Below are 5,325 nucleotides of genomic sequence, written 5' to 3' on the forward strand. Positions count from 1 at the left end.
TTTGAGAGCCAGGCAGCACCGTTGCGGTTCCCTGAAGCAAGATGTGCCTTGTCTGTGCTAGAGCCAAAGGCATCCCCCGCCAGCACCACAAGGAGATCGCCCTCTCGGAGCAAGGACCTCCCGGAGCCGTTGGACCCGGAGGAGGGCACAGCGCCCGCGGGGCCAGCAAACTCAGGGTGCGTGTGTCCTCCGCTGAACTGCCCTCGTGGTTACCTAAACATCACGCCTGTAGGTCAGGAAGACCCTGCCCGGGGGAAGACCCTTCCCCTCAGCACGCACAGTGGTGGAAGAGTCTGCCAGCAGTATTATAATTGTATGTAAATTACCGTCCAGTCATCCTAGAGAGGAGGGACTTTGAAAATCACTGACTCTGCAAGTTCTGTGCATAAAGACAGCACAGAAAGTCCCGCTGGTGTGCTTGATTTGTGGGAGAGCACTGAGCATCCAGGCTTGGGGAGCCCTAAAACAAACAAGCGACGTCCCTAAAACGACAAACGACGGGGTGCGGCTGTTGGCCCGTTGCACCCCGGGCCATGAACACCCTTTTCGGAGAACAACTTCCCCTGGCCAGGCCTCGGCTGTTGCTGAACACCGACCAGCGCTGCCGAGGAAGGTCCTGACTCGGCTCCCCAAGCATCTGTGGCTTCGAAGGGTGTGACCAACACTTCCTACAGAACCTGACAGCACGAAGCGCCCAGCCAAGTTTAGCAGAAGCCACCCCTTTGGCACGTTGGCCACCAAGTCCAGACCCCACACTGACCTTGGGAGTCTGAAACTGAGGCCTCTTTTGCTGAGATCTGGAGGAGAAAAAAGAACCCGAGCAAGATATCCCAGCCCTTCTCAGCCAGCACTTATGTCACACAAAGTGCTCCTGGTCCCCGGGAAGATCCAGCGCCCAATGCCACCGCGCTGGTGCCCTGTCCATCCCCCGCCCCGGTCACCCCGTGGAGCCGTGGGCCGACTTCCTTTGGCCCCCAGAGCCAGACCCTTTGCCAAAGCCGGGTGCCGGCTCTGGGTGCGCCAGGGGGAGGCTGCTGGCAGCAGGAAGGAGCCCCCCGCACTCCCAGGCTGCAGGGCGGCACTGGGGCCGAGGCATCGCATGCCGTGCTCCGTCACCTCAGCAGACCCGACAGTTTTCCTCCCCAAGTCAACACGAGACTGAGCACACAAAATCTTCTCCCTTGAAAGGGACTGCTCAGAAAGAGTCTTCGCTCTCTACCAAATAATTACTATGCGTTAAAAGGTATAACGCGTATTTAAAATGCATTTAACTGTCAGGGTAAGCAAGTGAGTGAATACTCATGTTATAAAAAATACGTATTTAACTAATATGCACCTAATGGGGCAAAAGTATTTATTACGTCTGGGAACAGAACACCTTCCAAAGCATTTTAATTACTGCAGCAATATTCTGAAAACAAAGATCGTATTCAGTCTTTCTCACTCTCTCTTCTTTTTCCCCACAGAATAGAAAAACAGCATCAAAACCCTGCAACCCTGAGCGTAGCAGAGAGCCGTTACGCAAAATGGAGTGTGCGAACCCCTGGGAAGGCTGCGGCAGGAGAAAATACCCCAGTGTGGACTTTGCGAAAACCAACCCAGCTTCTGTCCTCCACTCTGGCCCGATGACGCTGTGGCCCCAGGGAACAGTGCCACGAGGTCTGGGGCTTTGCGGGGACGCCGGGGTGCCACAGCCTGGGGGTCCCCCCTCCCCATCAGGCTGCCGGGGGTGCAGGTGCCAGACACGTACCCTCCCTCGGCGTTGTGCCGTCTCTGCCGACCTCCTCTCGTGCTCTGCCCGGCTGTGCCCTGGATTTTTGCTGGAGCTTCCGAGTCCCACGTACACGGCCCGCACAGGGGATGAGTTCCACTGAGACGCGCTGCCGGCCGCCCAGCACCGCTGTGGACGGGTCACTCAGCCTTGCCACGCGCTTACCAGGCTGAGAGAGTTTGCCTCTGCTGCAGTATTTTCCCATTGGCCGTTACAAGGAGATGCTGCTGGAGGGAACAAGGACAAGGCTCCTCCTGTGCACAGCTGAGCTTGAGTGGCAAAGGCCAGATCACAGGGATGGGTTTTGCCCCCGGCAGTTCTTACCTTGATTTCTGTGTTGAAACATGATAAGCCACATAATAAAAATCTCGTTTCCGCCTCACACCCTCACACCCTCGCTCCCCCACCCCGCACCCACCACAGTGGATCTGGGGGTCTCCCGGCTCGCCCCAGACCCACCCGCGTGCCTGGTGACCAAGGTGCGGCAAAGCCTCGGTGCATGGGGGAGGCGATGCCTGGGGCCTCCCTGCAGATGCGCAGGAGGGATGTCAAGCTGGGCCATCGGCAGCCCCCCCAGACACCAGCAGGGACCATCATCTCCACCCGCCATCGTCTGGGGCACCAGCACAGCAGGTTGAGCTCTCTGCATGCGCATGGCTGTCCCAAGGGCCCCTACAGCGCAGGACCCAGTGGGAAGCACCCCCGGGCGCTGCTATGCCTGTCCGCCCCTCGCCCCAGTTCCCCCCTGCTGGGGACACGTGGCAGAGCCCCCCGGGAGGAGCAGGCAGGGCGCAGCCTGCGCCTCGACACCCCCCAGGCCCCGGGACCGAGAGCTGCCAGCACGCTCCGGGTCCCCCTTGTCGGTGCGCGTGACTCCCCCGAGCACGTTCTGCACAGCCTGCCCCAGGGGAAGTTTCGCTTTTATTGTCAGAGGCAAGCCGCAACTTAATGAAAAATACATTTTTTCTTTTCTCCTTTTAAAAGATATTTCCAAATTTATGCTAATGTCAGAATGCTTCTGAGTCATTAGGTGGCTGACAACACACCGGGTCATATTTTGCATTAAAATACATGAATCCAAAATGAAAATATTGGCAGATTTGGCAAACAGGGGTCCGGTGGGGAAATGCCCCCATCCGGGCATTTCCAACAATAGATTGTATCTAAACCAGTTCTGAGTTCAGTCCTGACCACTAATGCTCTGCACAATCGCATGAAAAAGTCCCTTTTAATTCTTAAAAGGAAAACAGTTTAATCATTGTAAGAAACTATACCTTCAGGGTATCGTTTCAAAAATACAGGCAGAGATTAGAAGGGATTTGCGAGATTGTGTTTATTCCCAATTTAGGTGCTTTCCATAAATTAATTATAAAAGCAAGCCCAAACCAGTCAGGAGTACACTGGGAAATTCTCAGAGTGTTAGTCATTTTCATGCGCTAATATTCATGCCATCTGCCTGCCTTTCTTCTGTTTTCTCTAAATGCTCCATTGTTAACCATCGCCCGCTTCCTTTCGCTGAGTTTAGTCCCTCTCCCCCTCACCCCACTGCAGGTAGCCACCCTGAGCACGCCGTTATATTGTTATTGACAGAGCATTAAATGGACGAAGGCTTGTTTTGGTGCACGGCGCCGATGCATGGCAAGCAGTGCCCATGCAGACATGAGCCACCGTTCTCTTCCCGTTTAGAGGATTCGCTCCCGTCCCGCTTCGCCACCTTCCTGAGCTCCCGGCAGGGGCGCTTACAGAGGGCCGCGGGGTGGAGGCCCCCTCCCAGTATCACCAGTGTGATGGCAAGCACGGGATGGGGCTGCACTTGCCCTTGGCCCTGCCCGCAGCACAGGAGTCTGGGGACTGACACCCTTCCCTCACCTTGGGAGCTGTAGCCCCAGCTTAACCCACACAGCCTCCTCGGCGGCCTCCAGCCGGGGAAGGGGACGGGGCGCGCGGACGGAGGGGAGGAAGGGCAGGACTCTGGTCAGGAGCCGCCAGGAGCTGCCCCGGTCCGGGCCCCAGGGCTGCTCCCCAGCCCCGGCCAGGCCACGGCGTGAAGGCAACTGGTGCCGAGTTCAAGCTCTCCACGGTGAGTTCTCTCCAGGTAGAGCTTTGAGCCCTCTTTTAAAGGTGGCAGTTGTCTCTTTTAAGGAAAGAAAATTAAAATATTGCTCCTTAGAACAGTGTCGTCCAAGGGTTTTGGTTGCTCCTAAATACAAAATCCCAGCTATCCCTTAAGAAGGATTAAAGAAGCTGGTGCGGTTGAAATCCCTAATGGAGACGATACATTTTTCCTCTGAAAATGCTTTAAAAATAATCTTGTGGTAATAGTCTAACAGCCTAAGTACACATTCACCCTCCAGTACAGGCAGACTATCGTCTGGCTAATAGACTTCTGAACATCTTGGAGACCGAAACGGCAGCACCCTGCACTCTGTCCCACAGGCAAAATCCCTGGATGTGCGAAGGGCATGAAGGGGAGGAATCAGCTCTGCTGCGGGGCCAGAGGGGACACGGGGACAACAAAGCAAGAGGGGACACGGGGGCACAGCCAGACAAGTGGAGGCAGCAACAGGGGGAAGCTCGGATGGGAGAGAGTTGGACGAGCCGGGCTCAGCTGGCCTCAGCTGGGCGGGCAGCGTGGGGTCTGTCTGTGCCAGGAGGGAGTCCTGGAGTTGGGGAGGACAGTGGGAAGCGAGAGCCAAGCCTGGAGCCACGGGCTGGGCAGAAGGAGCGGAAAGAGCTGGTGCCTCGGGAGGGACAGTGGCACCACAGCATGAGGCCCTTCCCTGGGCTAAAACCTCCCCGTCACCAGAGATACTGGCAGTGACAAGAAAAACGACTGATGGAGCCAAAAAGCCCTTTCTCCCAGCCACACCCCTGTGGGTCCTGGTCCCTAACACCCGCAGGCAGCTTTGTCGAGCCACCGGCCTACCAAGAGATCCAGCACTTATGGGGTGAAGGGGCCAGGGGCACTTGCTCAGCAAATTCACCCACAGCTTGAGCATATCTGATCCTTTCCACAGTCCCGCCCTCACAGCAACGGCGCTGAAGGAGGAACTTTGAGAGCCAGGCAGCACCGTTGCGGTTCCCTGAAGCAAGATGTGCCTTGTCTGTGCTAGAGCCAAAGGCATCCCCCGCCAGCACCACAAGGAGATCGCCCTCTCGGAGCAAGGACCTCCCGGAGCCGTTGGACCCGGAGGAGGGCACAGCGCCCGCGGGGCCAGCAAACTCAGGGTGCGTGTGTCCTCCGCTGAACTGCCCTCGTGGTTACCTAAACATCACGCCTGTAGGTCAGGAAGACCCTGCCCGGGGGAAGACCCTTCCCCTCAGCACGCACAGTGGTGGAAGAGTCTGCCAGCAGTATTATAATTGTATGTAAATTACCGTCCAGTCATCCTAGAGAGGAGGGACTTTGAAAATCACTGACTCTGCAAGTTCTGTGCATAAAGACAGCACAGAAAGTCCCGCTGGTGTGCTTGATTTGTGGGAGAGCACTGAGCATCCAGGCTTGGGCAGCCCTAAAACAAACAAGCGACGTCTCTGCAGGGTGCGGCTGTTGG

General features: G+C 56.7%; 1 protein-coding gene across 1 annotated transcript in view; it reads left to right on the top strand.

The window, feature by feature from the left end:
* Window positions 1–3,304, top strand: part of ZCCHC7 (zinc finger CCHC-type containing 7) — a 124,916-nt gene extending 121,612 nt beyond the window's left edge. Inside the window, exon 13 of the transcript XR_003400234.1 lies at window positions 3,292–3,304. The gene's annotated coding sequence lies outside the window, so the exon portion shown is untranslated. The remainder of the gene's footprint in view (window positions 1–3,291) is intronic.
* Window positions 3,305–5,325: the final 2,021 nt, after the last annotated feature.

The sequence above is a fragment of the Athene cunicularia genome, assembly GCF_003259725.1.
Source record: "Athene cunicularia isolate RWA chromosome Z unlocalized genomic scaffold, athCun1 chrZ_part5, whole genome shotgun sequence".
NCBI lineage: Eukaryota > Metazoa > Chordata > Aves > Strigiformes > Strigidae > Athene > Athene cunicularia.